This window comes from Pristiophorus japonicus, chromosome 12 (assembly GCF_044704955.1).
Source record: "Pristiophorus japonicus isolate sPriJap1 chromosome 12, sPriJap1.hap1, whole genome shotgun sequence".
NCBI lineage: Eukaryota > Metazoa > Chordata > Chondrichthyes > Pristiophoridae > Pristiophorus > Pristiophorus japonicus.
Window position 1 is genome coordinate 37,254,408 of NC_091988.1, and position 19,345 is coordinate 37,273,752.

The 19,345-nt window shown below is 42.6% G+C and overlaps 1 pseudogene; it reads right to left on the reverse strand.

Moving 5' to 3' along the window:
* Nucleotides 1-13,703: 13,703 nt before the first annotated feature.
* Nucleotides 13,704-13,937, reverse strand: LOC139277777 (U2 spliceosomal RNA; annotated as a pseudogene).
* Nucleotides 13,938-19,345: the final 5,408 nt, after the last annotated feature.

Consider the following 19,345-nt stretch of genomic DNA (forward strand, 5'->3'; position numbering starts at 1 on the left):
GATGCTGTGCGTTCCTTCTGCTGTTTGCTCTTGATCCAAGGTCATCCCATCCTCTGTCTGTGCACACTCGGAGGCCGAATTCCAAGCCATCGTCAACACCTTCACCGAAGCGTACGAGAGCATAGGCCTTAAGCTAAACATGCATAGGATAAAGATGCTCAACCAACCTGCCCCCGCCACACAGCACTACTCCCCGATTATCAAAGTCCATGACGAGGCCTTGGACACTATACCTTCTATCACTTTGATGATGATTGTGAGTAGACTGATGGGGCATTACTTGGCTGGATTGGATTTATCCTGCTTTTTGTGGACTGGATATACCTAGGCAGTTTTCCATATTGCCGGGTAGATGTCAGTCTTGTAACTGTGCTCGAGCAGCTTGGCTAGAGACGCGGCTAGATCTGGAGCACAAGTCTTCAGCACAACAACTGGGATGTTGTTGGGGCCTATAGCCTTTGCTGTATCCAGTGCGCTCAGCCATTTCTTGATACCACATGGAGTGAATCGAATTGGCTGACGACTGGCTTCTGTGATGATGGGGACCTCAGGAGGAGGCCAATATGGATCATCCACTCGGCACTTCTGGCTGGTTGCAAATGCTTCAGCCTTGTATTTTGCACTTGCGACCTAGGCTCCACCATCATTGAGGATGAGGATATACATGAAGCCTCCTCCTCCTGTTAGTTGTTTATTGTTTAATACCATTCATGACTGGATGTGACAGGATTGCAGAGCTTTGATCTGATCCGTTGATTGTAGGATCGCTTAGCTCTGTCTGTAGCATGCTGCTTCCGTTGTATAGTCCTGTGTTGTAGATTCCCTAGGTTGGCACCTCCTTTTTAGGTACACCTGGTGCTGCTCCTGGCATGTTTTTCTGCACTCCTCATTGAACCAGGGTTGGTCTCCTGGCTTGATGGTAATGGTAGAGTAAGGGATATGCCGGGCCATGAGGTTACAGATCGTGGTGGAATACAATTCTGCTGCTTCTGATGGCCCACAGTGCCTCATGAATGCCCAGTTTTGAGCTGCCTGATCTGTTCTAGGTAGGTAGCAATGAGCAGGAGATTTCCTTGCCCATGCTTGGCCTGAAGCCATGAGTCAATGTTGAGGACTCCCAGGGCCACTCCCTCCCGACTGTTTACCACTGTGCCGCCACCTCTGGTGGATGTGTGCTGCCAGTGGGACAGGACATACCCAGGAATGGTGATGGAGGAGTCTAGGACATTGGCTGAAATAGAATTCTTTGGAATTTTCGACCCCAGAGGGCTGTGGATGCTCAGTCATTGAGTATATTCAAGACTGATAGATATTTGGACACTAAGTGAATCAAGGGATATGGGGAAGTGCAGGAAAGTGGAGTTGAGATAGATGATCAGCCATTATCTTATAGAATGGCAGAGCAGACTCGAGGGGTGGTCTGGCCTACTCCATCTCCTATTTCTAATGTTAACATACGATACTTCAGCATTTAGGAGGCGTCTTCTGCAAGCATTTTATAAAATGCTGTTTAGAACTTTGTGTAATGTTTATACTGTGGTCACCATTATATAGACACAGGTATCTAAGGAATCAGTTTGAGCTAGCCAGAATTTCTCTGACCTAGAGAGAGTTATGTGCATGTGTGCATCTTGTCTACTGCACAAGTGATTGTAGATTTTCTTTCCGGTTATACCTGTACCATCAAAATAGGAGGGTCCACAATGCACGAGTTCAAAGTCACATTTACAAAATAGAAAATGAAGCATTTTTTTGAATTCAAGTTGTGTCCATTTCATAGCAAGAGATCAAACCAGAAGTATCAATTTATCGTGGTATCCATTCTTCTGCTGAACTGGATTACTTCATTGCCTGGATATGTAATTCCCAGCATCAAAGGAAGATTCTGGAGTTCCTTTGATTCTTCTCTCTCTATGTAGTGGCAGATACAATCCGAGTTCTCAAAGCAAGTTGGGGTAGCTGGTTACTACTACCAACTTTAAATTATCAAGGGTTTGTTCATTCTTTTGTGTTTTTGGATTTCCTGGATTTTGCATGTGGACTGTAAATGTAAGATATGCAGCATTGGGAAAAAATTGGCCACTAGCTCCCTCGAATCCTCCAGCAACTATTGTGTCCTCTTGTGTACCAAATTTTAGATCCTTGCAATGTGTTGCCTTTTCCAGCCAGAATAACACATGGCTGTAAAAACTGAAAATATTTTTAAATTCAGGATCTTTTTTTGGGGGGGGGGTGTGGGGGGGCAGGGGAAGGGAGGAGTTCAACAGAAAATGTTTAGAAATTCAGGTTAGTAGAATATTTTTTTGCATCACAGTCTTCCCTCAGCTGGTTTCTATGCAAATTACTCGCAGTCTCTACTAGCAGAATCAAGCATTAGACCTGTATGCTTTGTTATGTTGACAGGCCTTCATTATTTTGACAGGTCATGAACCATCATGTATGCAAACCACATTTTATCATAATTGAGCTTGGGTAGCTGGCCATGTCATGCTCAAAACAAACAGTTCAACTGTAAATTACTTTTTAAAAAAAATTGCTGGATGAACTGAGGGAAGCTCAAATGTTAGAGATTTGATTCAAAGATAAGGTCCTACGAAACAAATTTAAGGAGCTAGGAGCTAAATTAAAAAGTAGGACCTCAAAAGTAGTAATCTCGGGATTGCTACCAGTTGCACGTGCTAGTCAGAGTAGGAATCGCAGGATAGCGCAGATGAATACGTGGCTTGAGCAGTGGTGCAGCAGGGAGGGATTCAAATTCCTGGGGCATTGGAACCGGTTCTGGGGGAGGTGGGACCAGTACAAACTGGACGGTCTGCACCTGGGCAGGACCAGAACCAATGTCCTAGGGGGAGTGTTTGCTAGTGCTGTTGGGGAGGAGTTAAACTAATATGGCAGGGGGATGGGAACCAATGCAGGGAGACAGAGGGAGACAAAAAGGAGGCAAAAGCCAAAGACAAAGGAGATGAGGAAGAGTGGAGGGCAGAGAAACCCAAGGCAAAGAACAAAAAGGGCCACTGTACAGCAAAATTTTAAAAGGACAAAGGGTGTTAAAAAAACAAGCCTGAAGGCTTTGTGTCTTAATGCAAGGAGTATCCGCAATAAGGTGGATGAATTAACTGTGCAAATAGATGTTAACAAATATGATGTGATTGGGATTACGGAGACGTGGCTCCAGGATGATCAGGGCTGGGAACTCAACATCCAGGGGTATTCAACATTCAGGAAGGATAGAATAAAAGGAAAAGGAGGTGGGGTAGCATTGCTGGTTAAAGAGGAGATTAATGCAATAGTTAGGAAAGACATTAGCTTGGATGATGTGGAATCTATATGGGTAGAGCTGCAGAACACCAAAGGGCAAAAAACGTTAGTGGGAGTTGTGTACAGACCTCCAAACAGTAGTAGTGATGTTGGGGAGGGCATCAAACAGGAAATTAGGGGTGCATGCAATAAAGGTGCAGCAGTTATAATGGGTGACTTTAATATGCACATAGATTGGGCTAGCCAAACTGGAAGCAATACGGTGGAGGAGGATTTCCTGGAGTGCATAAGGGATGGTTTTCTAGACCAATATGTCGAGGAACCAACTAGGGGGGAGGCCATCTTAGACTGGGTGTTGTGTAATGAGAGAGGATTAATTAGCAATCTCATTGTGCGAGGCCCCTTGGGGAAGAGTGACCATAATATAGTGGAATTCTGCATTAGGATGGAGAATGAAACAGTTAATTCAGAGACCATGGTCCAGAACTTAAAGAAGGGTAACTTTGAAGGTATGAGGCGTGAATTGGCTAGGATAGATTGGCGAATGATACTTAAGGGGTTGACTGTGGATGGGCAATGGCAGACATTTAGAGACCGCATGGATAAATTACAACAATTGTACATTCCTGTCTGGCGTAAAAATAAAAAAGGGAAGGTGGCTCAACCGTGGCTATCTAGGGAAATCAGGGATAGTATTAAAGCCAAGGAAGTGGCATACAAATTGGCCAGAAATAGCAGCGAACCCGGGGACTGGGAGAAATTTAGAACTCAGCAGAGGAGGACAAAGGGTTTGATTAGGGCAGGGAAAATGGAGTACGAGAAGAAGCTTGCAGGGAACATTAAGGCGGATTGCAAAAGTTTCTATAGGTATGTAAAGAGAAAAAGGTTAGTAAAGACAAACGTAGGTCCCCTGCAGTCAGTATCAGGGGAAGGCATAACGGGGAACAAAGAAATGGCAGACCAATTGAACAAGTACTTTGGTTCGGTATTCACTAAGGAGGACACAAACAACCTTCCATATAAAAGGGGTCAGAAGGTCTAGTAAGGAGGAGGAACTGAGGGAAATCTTTATTAGTCGGGAAATTGTGTTGGGGAAATTGATGGGATTGAAGGCCGATAAATCCCCAGGGCCTGATGGACTGCATCCCAGAGTACTTAAGGAGGTGGTCTTGGAAATAGCGGATGCATTGACAGTCATTTTCCAACATTCCATTGACTCTGGATCAGTTCCTATCGAGTGGAGGGTAGCCAATGTAACCCCACTTTTTAAAAAAGGAGGGAGAGAGAAAACAAGGAATTATAGACCAGTCAGCCTGACCTCAGTAGTAGGTAAAATGATGGAATCAATTATTAAGGATGTCATAGCAGCGCATTTGGAAAATGGTGACATGATAGGTCCAAGTCAGCATGGATTTGTGAAAGGGAAATCATGCTTGACAAATCTTCTGGAATTTTTTGAGGATGTTTCCAGTAAAGTGGACAAAGGAGAACCAGTTGATGTGGTATATTTGGACTTTCAGAAGGCTTTCGACAAGGTCCCACACAAGAGATTAAAGTTAAAGCACATGGGATTGGGGGTAGTGTACTGACGTGGATTGAGAACTGGTTGTCAGACAGAAAGCAAAGAGTAGGAATAAATGGGTACTTTTCGGAATGGCAGGCAGTGACTAGTGGGGTACCGCAAGGTTCTGTGCTGGGGCCCCAGCTGTTTACATTGTACATTAATGATTTAGATGAGGAGATTAAATGTAGTATCTCCAAATTTGCGGATGACACTAAGTTGTGGAAGTGTGAGCTGCGAGGAGGATGCTATGAGGCTGCAGAGTGACTTGGATAGGTTAGGTGAGTGGGCAAATGAATGGCAGATGAAGTATAATGTGGATAAATATGAGGTTATCCACTTTGGTGGTAAAAACAGAGACAGACTATTATCTGAATGGTGACAGATTAGGAAAAGGGAAGTTGCAACGAGACCTGGGTGTCATGGTATATCAGTCATTGAAGGTTGGCATGCAGGTACAGCAGGCGGTTAAGAAAGCAAATGGCATGTTGGCCTTCATAGTGAGGGGATTTGAGTACAGGGGCAGGGAGGTGTTACTACAGTTGGGCAGGGAGGTGTTACTACAGTTGTACAGGGCCTTGGTGAGGCCACACCTGGAGTATTGTGTACAGTTTTGGTCTCCTAATCTGAGGAAGGACATTCTTGCTATTGAGGGAGTGTAGCGAAGATTCACCAGACTGATTCCCGGGATGGTGGGACTGACCTATCAAGAAAGACTGGATCAACTGGGCTTGTATTCACTGGAGTTCAGAAGAATGAGAGGGGACCTCATAGAAACGTTTAAAATTCTGACGGGTTTAGACAGGTTAGATGCAGGAAGAATGTTCCCAATGTTGGGGAAGTCCAGAACCAGGGGTCACAGTCTAAGGATAAGGGGTAAGCCATTTAGGACCGAGATGAGGAGAAACTTCTTCACCCAGAGAGTGGTGAACCTGTGGAATTCTCTACCACAGAAAGTAGTTGAGGCCAATTCACTAAATATATTCAAAAGTGAGTTAGATGAAGTCCTTACTACTCGGGGGATCAAGGGGTATGGCGAGAAAGCAGGAAGGGGGTACTGAAGTTTCATGTTCAGCCATGAACTCATTGAATGGCGGTGCAGGCTAGAAGGGCTGAATGGCCTGCTCCTGCACCTATTTTCTATGTTTCTCCGGCTAGTCAGATACTCTGTACCAGTACAGCTACAGGACAATTCAAACAAGTAGTTCTAATTATTTGAAAGTAGACAGATTGTTTTATTTTAAACATTTTGATGTTGAAGAGTAGAACTTTTTAAGTCTGTATGTAACAAGCCCAACACAAGAGGGGGCGGTTTTGGATTTTGTTTTGGGGAATGAAGCTGGGCAGGTTGAAGGGATATTAGTGGGAGAAAACTTGGGTGCCAGTGATCACAATTCAGTCAGATTCAAGTTAGTTATGGATAAGGCCAAGGATAGACCTGGAATAAAAGTCTCAAATTGGGGAAAAGCTAACTTTGCTAAGTTAAGGAGTAGACTGGAAACGGCTACTTGTGGGTAAACCAGTGTCAGAACAGTGGGAGGCATTCAAGGAGGAGATCCGGAAGGCTGAGGCCAAACATGTGCCCTTAAAGAAAAAGGGTGGGAATAACAATTCTCGAGCCCCCTGGATGTCTAAGGACTTACAGGGGAGGATAAAGGAAAAAAAGGGAAGCTTATGTTATATACCGACGGCTAAATACTATAGACTCTTTGGAGGAATATAGAAAGTTAGAAGGTAAAATTAAAAAGGATATTAGGAATGCTAAGAGACAGCATGAAACATTCTTTGCTAGTAAAATTAAGGAAAACCCAAAGATGTTCGATAAATATATTAAGAGCAAGAAAGTAACTAAGGAAAGGGTAGGGCCTATTGGAGACCATGAGGGTAATCTTTGTGTGGAGGCGGAAGATGTTGGTATGGTTCTTAATGAATACTTTGCGTCTGTTTTCAGAAAGAAAAGGGGTAAGGCAGATACTTCTATCAAGGAGGAGTGTGAAATTCTGGATGAAATAAACATAGTGAGACAGGCGGTATTAAGGGGTTTAACAACTTTGAAAGTAGATAAGTCCCCAGGCCCAGATGAAATGCATCTCAAGCTGTTGAGCAAAGTAAAAGGAACGAGCAGAGGCCTTGACCGTCATTTTCCAATCCTCTTTGGATTTGGGCATGGTGCCGGAGGACTGCTCATGTGGTACTCTTGTTTAAGAAGGGAGAAAGGGATAGGCTGAGTAATTACAGGCCTGTCAGTCTAACCTCAGTGGTGAGAAAATGATTGGAAAAAATCCTGAAAGACAGGATAAATGTACATTTGGAAAGGATTAATTAAGGGCAGTCAACACAGATTTGTTAAGGGAAGATCGTGTTTGACTAACCTGATTGAATTTTTTGAGTAGGTAACCAGGAAGGTCGATGAGGGTAGTGCGTACGATGTAATGTATACGGACTTTAGCAAAGCTTTTGATATGATCCTACACGGTAGACTGGTCATGAAGGTTAAAGCCCATGGGATCCGTGCAAAGTGGCTAGTTGGATCCAAAATTAATGTTTGATGGATGTTTTTGTGACTGGAAGGATGTTTCCAGTGGGGTTCTGCAGGGCTCAGTACTGGGTGCCTTGCTTTTTGTGGTATATATATAAATAATCTAGATTTGAATATAGGGAGCATGATTAAGAAGTTTGCAGATGACGCAAAAATTGGTTGTGTGGTTGATAATAAATTCATAGACTGCAGGAGGATAACAATCTACTGGTCAGGTGGGCAGAGCAGCGGCAAATGGAATTTAATTCAGAGAAGTGTGAGGGCTTTAGGAGGGCTAATAAGGAAAGGATATACACATTAAGCGGTAGGCCATTTAATAGTGTAGATGAACAAAGGGACCTTGGAGTGCTTGTCCACAGATCCCTGAAAGTAGTAGGCCAGGTGGTTAAGAAGGCATACGGAATGCTTGCCTTTATTGGCCGAGGCATCGAATACAAGAGCAGGAAGGTTATACTTAAATTGCATAATACTCTGGTTAGGCCACAGCTGAAGTACTACGTGCAGTTCTGGTTGCCGTATTATAGGAAGGACATGATTGCACTAGAGAGGGTGCAGAGGAGATTTACTAGGACGCTGCCTGGAATGGAGAATCTTAGTTATGAGGACAGATTGGTTAGGGTGGGTTTGTTCTCATTGGAACAGAGTAGGTTGAGAGGAGACCTCATTGAGGTGTACAAAATTTTGAGGGGCCTGGACATCGTGGATAGCAAGGGCCTATTTCCCTTGGTGGAGGGGTCAATTATGAGGGAGCATAGTTTTAAGGTGGTTGGTGGAAGGTTCAGAGGGGATTTGAGGGGAGGCTTCTTCACGCAGAGGGTTATGGGGGTCTGGAACTCACTGCCTAGAAGGGTGGTGGATGCAGAAACCCTCATCGCATTTAAAAGGTGCTTGGATGGGCACTTAAAGTGCCGTATCCTGCAGGGTTACAGACCTAGAGCTGGTAATTGGGATTAGACTGGATAACCTCTTGTTGGCTGGCACAGATACGATCGTAAATACTGCAGGGAATCTAATACGGCCAAGGTGATCTCCTGGACTAGTTTTGATCGCCTGGATGGGTCGGAGCGGAATTTTCCCAGATTTTTTCCCCCCCAATTGGCCTGGGTTTTTATCTGGTTTTTGCCTCTCCCAGGATATGGCTCCGGTTGTGATGAAATGTAGAATGTTTCGGTGGAAGGTGTGTCGCAGTCGTGTGGGGCGGACTGGTTGGGCTGGGTGCTCTTTACCTTTCCGCCATTATTTATTGTTCATAGGTTTATTTGTAACCTTCAGGTCTGCTGACCGAAGGCTGTTTGTCGGCCGGCATGGACACGATGGGCGAAATGGCTTCCTTCTGCGTTGTAGATTTCTATGTTTTTAACTGGGGACAAATCTATACCCGTGAGCTGAGTATCTGCTTTTTAAATTGTCGTGTTGGTATTTTAACTAAGTTAGTACTTTCAAAACAAAATGAGCAAGCAAACTGTCAGCTTAAATCTATCTGATACTGACTTTGCAGCTAAAGCAACTGAAAGTATTTGTTTAGGTAAACACTGAAACCTTTTCATTAACAGAAAATGGTGACTGACCCATTCGTGCTGTACAGTTTATTTTGCTGGAACTCTGGTATTGAATCCCGCAGGGACCTTAACAATAGAACAATCTGCCAAAACTATAATTTCAGGAAGTACCTTTCCGTAGAGTGAAACTCTGAATGTATTAAAAAAAACGAATTGCATGTTAAAACAATGCTTATTTATAATTGTCGTTCTTTGTATAGAAATATTGCCAATACTCTGCCAAATTTTCAATCAATATAGACAATGTGGAAATGGAATGATTTCTATAAAAGTATAAACTATCCGAAATGTCTACTTGCATACAACTTCTGACCTCTGAGTCTGAGGAAGTCTGTACACTGGAGCACGATGGAACTAATCATGTGGAATTCTATTCAGTTGGAAATTTTTTGAGAAAAAAACAATCTTTCTCTATGTTGTACATTGGTAAATTCATGGCTATTTCTATGTGTATGTTCAACAATGAGCGATTCACATTTTGGTCTTGCAGCTTGGATTTCTGATTTCTTAATAATACGCCTCGTAATGTAGCAATGCCTCAAACCAAAGCATTAAGACGTTTACAATAGTCTAATTAAAATTTTAAACGGTACTTTAAATACAGGAAATAATGTACAAAATGACATTGGCCACATGAAGTATAAATTCTTGTGATCAGGGATTATGTTAACTTTCAAGATTATTTAAAATTCATCCTTTGAACATAAATTGTATTCGATGTAAACATCTGCCAAAGTGTGTTTTAACTCGGTCCTTTTTTATCGAAGAAATCACATGGGCAGCCATGTGATGTGTTCAAAAGTCACTCTGGTTGGCCTCAGGATATTTCTTGTATCAGAGACTAGCCACAACATGTTCTATTTATAACGGTTGTAGATTTCAGTGGAAAACTATTTCATGAGTTTTTTTGCAGATGAAGAGTGACAGTTACATTTGCTGTTATTGTGCCTTGTATGTAGTTTAGTTGTACTGCACAGATGTGATAAAGATGCATTTATATGGGGGCTGGTGCCCAGGGTAGTCCAGGTCCTTTTCAAGGGTGTGCTTGATGAATTTATACACCTAAATACATTGTTCAACAGTACTTATTGTTCAACAGTTATATGACAACTTATTTGCTGGTTATTTCTGAAATCACACTGAAAAATAAAAAAAAAAATAGTTCTGGGATCTATCTTTGATTTTCTGATTTTAAAAATTGACATTGTGGCCAACACCAACATTCTCATTTTTGTGCAACAATAAATCGCATTTTCTTCTAATTCATAAATTCCTCCTCCTCACTAGACCCTCGGTCCCCTAGTATTTCCGGAAGGTTATTTGTGTCTTCCTTCGTGAAGACAGAACCGAAGTATTTGTTCAATTGGTCTGCCATTTCTTTGTTCCCCGTTATAAATTCATCTGAATCCAACTGCAAGAGACCGATGTTTGTCTTCACTAATCTTTTTCTCTTCACATATCTATAGAAGCTTTTGCAGTCAGTTTTTATGTTCACGGCAAGCTTCTTCTCGTACTCTATTTTCCCCCTCTTAATTAAACCATTTGTCCTCCTCTGCTGAAATCTAAATTTCTCCCAGTCCTCAGGTTTGTTGCTTTTTCTGGCCAATTTATATGCCTCTTCCTTGGATTTAACACTATCCTTAATTTCCCTTGTTAGCCATGGTTGAGCCACCTTCCCCATTTTATTTTTACTCCAGACAGGGATATACAGTTAGTGAAGTTCATCCATGTGACCTTTAAATGTTTGCCATTGCCTATCCAACGTCAATATACATCAATGATTTGGATGAAGGAATTGAGTGTAATATCTCCAAGTTTGCAGATGACACTAAACTGGGTGGCGGTGTGAGCTGTGAGGGGGATGCTAGGAGGCTGCAGGGTGACTTGGACAGGTTAGGTGAGTGGGCAAATGCATGGCAGATGCAGTATAATGTGGATAAATGTGAGGTTATCCACTTTGGGGGCAAAAACGCGAAGATAGAATATTATCTGAATGGTGGCAGATTAGGAAAAGGGGAGGTGCAACGAGACCTGGGTGTCATGGTTCATCATTCTTTGAAAGTTGGCATACAGGTACAGCAGGCGGTAAAGAAGGCAAATGGTATGTTGGCCTTCATAGCTAGGGGATTTGATTATAGGAGCAGGGAGGTCTTACTGCAGTTGTACAGGGCCTTGGTGAAGCTTCACCTGGAATATTGTGTTCAGTTTTGGTCTCCTAATCTGAGGAAGGGCGTTCTTGCTTTTGAGGGAGTGCAGCAAGGGTTCACCAGACTGATTCCCGGGATGGCAGGACTGACATATGAGGAGAGACTGGATCAACTGGGCCTTTATACATTGGAGTTTAATAGGATGAGAGGGGATCTCATAGAAACATAAAAGATTCTGACGGGACGGGACAGGTTAGATGTGGGTAGAATGTTCCCGATGTTGGGGAAGTCCAGAACCAGGGGACACAGGATAAGGGGTAGGACATTTAGAACAGAGATGAGGAGAAACTTCTTCACTCAGAGAGTTGTTAACCTGTGGAATTCTCTACCGCAGAGAGTTGTTGATGCCAGTTTGTTGGATATATTCAAGAGGGAGTTAGATATGGCCCTTACGGCTAAGGGGATCAAGGGGTATGGAGAGAAAGCAGGAAAGGGCTACTGAGGGAATGATCAGCCATGATCTTATTGAATGGTGGTGCAGGCTCGAAGGGCCAGATGGCCTACTCCTGCATCTATTTTCTATGTTTCTATGTATTCCAGCTAATTACTCCCTAGATAGTGTAATAAAATAATGTCCTCTGACATTATGCTCCATTTAGTAAGGTAACCTGATCATGTCTTTTGCAGTGTGAATAAAAACAATTGGAGAAAGCAAAACTCTGAATGTTGGAAATTGTAAATAAGAGAATGCTGAGAAAATACATGTTTATCAGCATCTGAGAAAAACAGATTAATGTTTTGTGTTTCGACCCTTTGTCGGAACCACTGCTATTTTTCCGTGCATATTACTGTTTCAAACGACTGAGTTCTGCTTTTAATGCTGGATCCTGCAAACTTCAGATAACCCCAAATTCTCAACAATGATTAATGTGTGCTTTTATTTTGCAACTGTAATAGTTTATTTCAGAATGGCAGTGGCCTGAGGGCAGTTTGCCTTTCCCACAACATGGTGGCATGGCTCAATGAGCCCCACAAAGGAGCAGCTTAATGTAATTTCACTTCCATAAAATATAATGGACATAATAGTAAATGTTGGAATAGTTTGTGATAGAGCCACAATCTTCAGCCAGCACTGTATTTCATCAACGAATGTATTTCTGTCATAACATTTGTTAATACAGTAAAGCAACATAAAAAAGTACTGAGAGCAAAACAGCAATGAAAGCCCAATTATCTTACAAGAACCTCTTTTGGGGTTAGGATGCAAGTAATAGCTTGAGTGCATTAGTATCTGTTGAAAGTCCTAGTGTTGTCATTGTTTTTATTTCGACAAGACTAAACAATGACATTGTGCCAGGTTCTGGCTACTGTAATAGCTATTTAATAATAAAGGTAGCAAACAAGTCATATCTTTACAATCAAAAACTTGTATCTTTTTTTATTTGTGGTATTTTTTTCAAGTCCTATTATTAGTACAAGTTAAGGGTAACATGGTCAGGGTAACATCGAACATGTTTTCATTTCTTTGAAATCTTGAAATATTAGAGCCAAGCTGTGATGACATTGCACACACAGTCGAGACTAATTGCGGTTTTAAAGTCAAGAAGTTAGAAGATGCAAAATAATTGGACCGGGCTGAGGTCGGACTACAAAGATGAGGGTTGAGACTATGGCAGGAAAGAGAAAAGAGGCTGAAGACAGTGTATCGTGAGAGGCCAAAGGAGCAGCATTAGAGGTCTGCATTCGGTGGGAGATAGAATCACTGAATTAAATGAAAATGGGTAGTTGATGAATTTAAAGCAGCCTTACACAATGAGGAAAAGCTGCACCAAATAAATAATGAAGGTCAGCAGTGGTGGAGAAAATGAATTAGAAACATTGAGGGTGAAAGTTGACAAAATTAAGAAAGATGTGGGGTTACTTAATTGAACGTGCCCTTACACATCAGTATTTTTTAATTTAATAAATCCCAGGCTTCAGTCAAAAAAAAAATTCAAGAACAGGGCTTCGCTGGGAAAAATGAATTAAATAAGGATCAATGCCAGCAAAAGAGAGGGATAGGAGGATGCAGCACTGTCAACCAGCTTTTCCCTCTGATTACTGTTGAGCTATGGGATGGGTGGCAGCAGTGAGCGACAGGGCCACAGGTCTTTAAGATAAGTGAGGCGGGTAGACCAGTGAGCTATTAAGTGAGGATAGGCCAGCTGCATGTAGAATTGTCCAGTCGCTCGAGCAGCCACTTAACAACCTCTGGGCAGGGGGGCTGGGGTGGGTGGGGAGGAGGGGAGGAAACACAGCAATACTGCTGCTACACAAAAGGCGTTGGCAAGCGGAGTGCGATTTACGCCACTCTGCAAAAACGGGGGCAGGGATGGGTGGTGGTTCACGGAAACGTGGATTTCTGTGGGCCCCGAGGTGAATAAAACATTAATTGCTTTTACTTGCCTTTGACAAGATGTCTACTGTTCTTTGGGAAATGACATACAACAGAATCAACTTGTGGTGAATGTTAAGTTTTTTTTAAAATTTATTTATTCGTTGCCAATCTTTCCAATTCTTTGTCAAATCACAAACGCCAGAGGTCACCTTGCACACATCAAGGATCACTCTGCGCCAATGCTCTTAGCCAAAAGGCCTAGAGCCACTGCACCGTTCCTGGAAGTACTGCAATACCAGGTTCGTGCCATGGAGGTGGATGGGTCAGGCCCCCCACACACCTCCGTGTGGATGGGTCAAGCCACCCCACCCACCTCCTATTTCCAAAAAGCATAGGAGAATCACCTTCCTGATCCAGGGAGAACCACGTTGGGGTCATGGTTACTCCCCTGTCAGGTCAGTTATGCATGATCTTAGCCAAAAGGCCGAGAAGCACTGCAATTAAAATTGATGTAAAGGGCTTGAGTTCACTTGATTGACAGTCACGTAATGTTAGATGGCATAATGTTACACTCACATGAAACTTACAGGTGCAATTCCATTGGAATGTTGAGACCAATCACCATTTTGAATATATAATTGATTATATATCGGCCCTGAAATTGCAGACGCCAGTGAAGCTACGGTGTATGACGTCGACCTCCGAAAGGAATTTGCATTTACACATAAACTTGCTGTCAGATGCTGCAGAGTTGTGAGCAGCAAAGTGTATCACGGAGCCAAGGAGCACAGCGTAAAGCACTGAGGTACCTGATGCATCCAACATACTGAGAATGGTAAGGGGCTTGATTCCTTCAGAATTTAAGGAAACCTCTCTGTTTTACTGCACTGTAGTCCAAGAGGCTAGCAGTCATTTGCATATTTATTAATTCTGAGCTTTGCATTCATTTTATTAATTGCATTGAATATTAAGATATATTTGCAAACTTTTGCAGGAAGAATGCAGTTGCACTTTCTTAGGGAAGGGAAAAGAGTATATTTTCTAGCAGATCTGCAGTAAAATCATTTATTATCTGAACTTTTATACTTGGTGTAACATTTTTTACATCGCTATCATTCTAACAGTCATCCCTCTACATAAAATGATGTCATTTTGTTTCTCTAGAGAAAGTAATCAATGATTCAAATCACGTCTTGAAACAAATCTCTAATATTTCAGCAGTTTTTAATCGAGCTATCCCATTCATTCCTCAACTTTTCAGCTTTTTGTGGGGGTGTTGGGAGGTGGAGACTTTAATGGGGAGGGAGCAGGTTACTTTCAGAAACTTGGGCCCATTCTAAAGCTTGAAAGGACAAAGAGAGTTATAATTGAACGTGTTTCGCTGTGCAAACGGGCTGCTGTGCCTGTTTGCACCAGCCATGAAATTTTCATGTGTAATTGCTGGGCAGTTGGTGAGCAATTAACTCAACTCTCTGCCAGCAATGAAGCTAATACAGTTGGAGCGGATGATTGCATTATTTAAAGAAGAACAGTGCAGTTCACCCAATCCCCATGCCAACACTTATCCCTCCTAATGCCACCAAAAAAACTATTATCTGATCATTATCTCATTGTTGTTTGTGGAACCTTGTTGTGCCATGTTTCCCTATACTCATCATCATAGGCAGTCCCTCAAAGACTTGCTTTCACTACAAAAGTGAGTTCTCAGGTGACTATAGTTCAATGCGGCAATTACAGTCTCTGTCACAGGTGGGACAGACAGTCGTTGAAGGAAAGGGTGGGTGGGGAGTTTGGTTTGCCGCACGCTCCTTCCGCTGCCTGCGCTTGATTTCTGCATGCTTTCGGCACCGAGACTCGGTGTTCAGCGCCTTCCCGGATGCTCTTCCTACACTTAGGGCGGTCTTTGGCCAGGGATTCCCAGGTGTCAGTGGGGATGTTGCACTTTATCAAGGAGGCTTTGAGAGTGTTCTTGAAATGTTTCCTCTGCCCACCTGGGGATCCACAAGTCAAAGGTCCTCATCAACCTGATCCCGTCACACAGCACTGCCCCTCGGTCATCAAAATCCACGGCACGGCCTTGGACAACATGGACTACTTTCCATACCTCGGGAGCCTACTATCAACAAGGGCAGACATCGACGACGAGGTTCAACACAGCTTCCAGTGCGCCTGAGGACGAGAGTGTTTGAAGACTAAGCCCTCAAATCTGGCACCAAGCTTATGTTCTACAGGACTGTAGTGATACCCGCCCTCATGTATGGATCAGAGATATGGACCGTATACAGCAGACACCTCAAATCGCTGGAGAAATACCACCAATGATGTCTCCGCAAGATCCTACAAATCTCTTGGGAGGATAGACGCACCAACTCTGAACAAATATTTTGTATCAGTCTTTATGGCAAAGGAAACTAGCAATATCCCAACAGTTGTTAGTCAAGGGGCTATAGGGGGGTACCACCATCACGAAGGAGATGGTACTCAGTAAGATAATGGGACTAAAGGCAGATAAATCCCCAGGACCTGATGACTTGCATCCTAGGGTCTTAAGAGAAGTAGCGGCAGAGATAGTGGATGCACTGGTTGTAATTTACCAAAATTCTCTGGATTCTGGGGAGGTCCCAGCAGATTGAAAACTGCAAATGTAACGCCCCTATTTAAAAAGGAGGCAGACAAAAAGCAGGAAACTATAGACCAGTTAGCCTAACATCTGTGGTTAGGAAAATGTTGGAGTCCATTATTAAAGAAGCAGTAGCAGGACATTTGGAAAAGCACAATTTGGTCAGGCAGTGTCAGCATGGATTTATGAAGGGGAAGTCATGTTTGACAAATTTGCTGGAATTCTTTGAGGATGTAACGAAAAGGGTGGATAAAGAGGAATCAGTATATGTGGTGTATTTGACAAGGTGCCACATAAAAGGTTACTGCACAAGATAAAAGTTCACGGGGTTGGGGTAATTTATTAGCATGGATAGAGAATTGACTTACGAACAGAAAACAGAGTGTCGGGATAAATGGTTCATTCTCGGGATGGCAATCAGTAACTAGTGGGGTGTCGCAGGTATCAGTGCTGGGACCTCAACTATTTACAATCTATATTAATGACTTGGAAGAAAGGACCGAGTGTAAAGTAGCCAAGTTTGCTGACGATACAAAGATGGGAGGAAAAGCAATGTGTGAGGAGGACACACAAAATCTGCATAAGAACATAAGAAATAGGAACAGGAGTAGGCCATACGGCCCCTCGCGCCTGCTCCGCCATTTAATAAAATCATGGCTGAACTAATCATGGACTCGGCTCCACCTCCCTGCCCGCTCCCCATAACCCCTTATCCTTTTATCGTTTAAGAAACTGCCTATTTCTGTCTTAAATGTATTCAATGTCCCAGCTTCCACAGCTCTCTGAGGCAGCAAATTCCACAGATTTACAATCCTCTGAGAAAATACATTTCTCCTCATTTCCGTTTTAAATGGGCAACCCTTTATTCTAAGATCATGCCCTCTAGTTCTAGTCTCCCCCATCAGTGGAAACATCCTTTCTGCATCCACCTTGTCAAGCCCCCTCATAATCTTATATGTTTCGATAAGATCACCTCATTCTTCTGAACCCCAATGAGTAAAGGCCCAACCTACTCACCCTTTCCTCCTAAGTCAACCCCCTTATCTCCGGAATCAACCTAGTGAATCTTCTCTGAACAACCTCCAAAGCAAGTATATCCTTTCGTAAAATTGGAAACCAAACCTGCATGCAGTATTCTAGCTGTGGCCTCACCAATACCCTGTATAGCTGTCTCAAGACTTCCCTGCTTTTATACTTCATCCCCTTTGCAATAAAGGCCAAGATTCCATTGGCCTTCCTGATCACTTGCTGTACCTGCATACTAACCTTTTGTGTTTCATGCACAAGTATCCCCAGGTCCCGCTGTACTGCAGCACTTTTCAATCTTTCTCCATTTAAATAATGACTTGCTCTTTGATTTTATTTCTGCTAAAGTACACGACCTCGCACTTTTCAACATTATACTCCATCTGCCAAATTTTTGCCCACTCACTTAGCCTGTCTATGTTCTTTTGCAGATTTTTTTGTGTCCTCCTCACACATTTGCTTTTTCTCCCATCTTTGTATCATCAGCAAACTTGGCTACATTACACTCAGTCCCTTCTTCCAAGTCGTTAATATAGATTGTAAATAGTTGGGGTCCCAGCATTGATCCCTGTGGTGCCCCACTAATTACTGGTTGCCAACCAAAGAATGAATCATTTATCTCGACTCTCTGTTTTCTGTTAGTTAGCCAATCCTCTAGTCATGCTAATATATTACCCCCAACCCCGTGAACTTTTATCTTGTGCAGTAACCTTTTATGTGGCACCTTGTCAAATGCCTTCTGGAAGTCCAAATACACCACATCCACTGGTTCCCCTTTATCCACCCTGTTCATTACATCCTCAAAGAATTCCAGCAAATTTGTCATAGACAGGCTAAGTGAGTGGGCAAAAATTTGGCAGATGGAGTATAATGTTGGAAAAAGTGAAGTCATGCACTTTGGTAGAAAAAAATCAAAGAGCAAGTTATTATTTAAATGGAGAAAGATTGCAAAGTGCTGCAGTGCAGCGGGACCTGGAGGTACTTGTGCATGAAACACAAAAGGATAGTATGCAGGTATAGCAAGTGATCAGGCAAGTCAATAGAATCTTGGCCTTTATCGCAAAGGGGATGGAGTATAAAAGCAGGGAAGGCTTGCTACAGTTATACAGGTATCGATGAGGCCACACCTAGAATACTGCGTGCAGTTTTGGTTTCCATATTTACGAAAGGATATTGCTTTGGAGGTAGTTCAGAGAAGGTTCACTAGGTTGATTCCAGAGATGAAGGGGTTGATTTATGGGGAAAGGTTGAGTAGGTTGGGCCTCTACTCATTGAAATTCAGAAGTTTGAGAGGTGATCTTAACGAAACGTATAAGAGAATAAGGGGTTATGGGGAGTGGGCAGGAAAGTGGACCTGAGTCCATGATCGGATTAGCCAAGATTGTATTAAATGGCGGAATGGGCAAATGATCGTATGGGCTAATCCTGCTCCTGCTCCTATTTCTTATGTATTATATTCTCAATCAGGCCAGCATCCCCAGCATTGAAGCACTGACCACACTCGACCAGCTCCGTTGGGTGGGCCACATTGTCCGCATGCCCGACACAAGACTCCTTACTCTATTACAATAATGACTAAACTTCCAGAAGTACTTAATTGGCAATGAAGTGTGTTGTGAAAGGTGCTATCTAAATTCAGATTCTTTTTTTCTTTGTTCTTGTCAGTCCATTGTATCTTCTTGATGATTCACAAAGTGAAATGCTTTTTGAAGTACAGTGACTGTTGTGTACCATTTATTACTGTTTAGCAATCATCAATTTACATGTAGCATTCACTATTTTCAGTGAGTCCTCTAAAGGCCCAGTAGCTAAACTCATTAACAGGGTTTAACATCAAGTAACAGCTATCTCAATTTGCTCTATTGGAGTGGGCCTACTGCATAAAATACATTCTAACAATCGTGCTACTGTATAACTAAAAAGAGTAACCACGAATGCTGGAAATCTGTAATGAATGCAACATTTTGGAAATGCATAGGTCAAAGTTTTGGATTGAGAATCTTCAGCACAATTTGACCTGACATTCACCGATCTTTTCTCCTTCCAAATGCTGACCGAATTACTTTGTAGTTCCAGAATTTTATGGGGGGGGTTTTTCTGCAGCATTTTACTGGTTAACAAAATACACCTAATAATGGTCAGCATGCAAAATGCCATATAAGTTGATTAATCCATTAGTATTTTAGGAATTAAACAAAAACAAAATACGGCAGATGGTGGAAATCTGAAATAGAAACACAAAATGGTGGAAACACTCT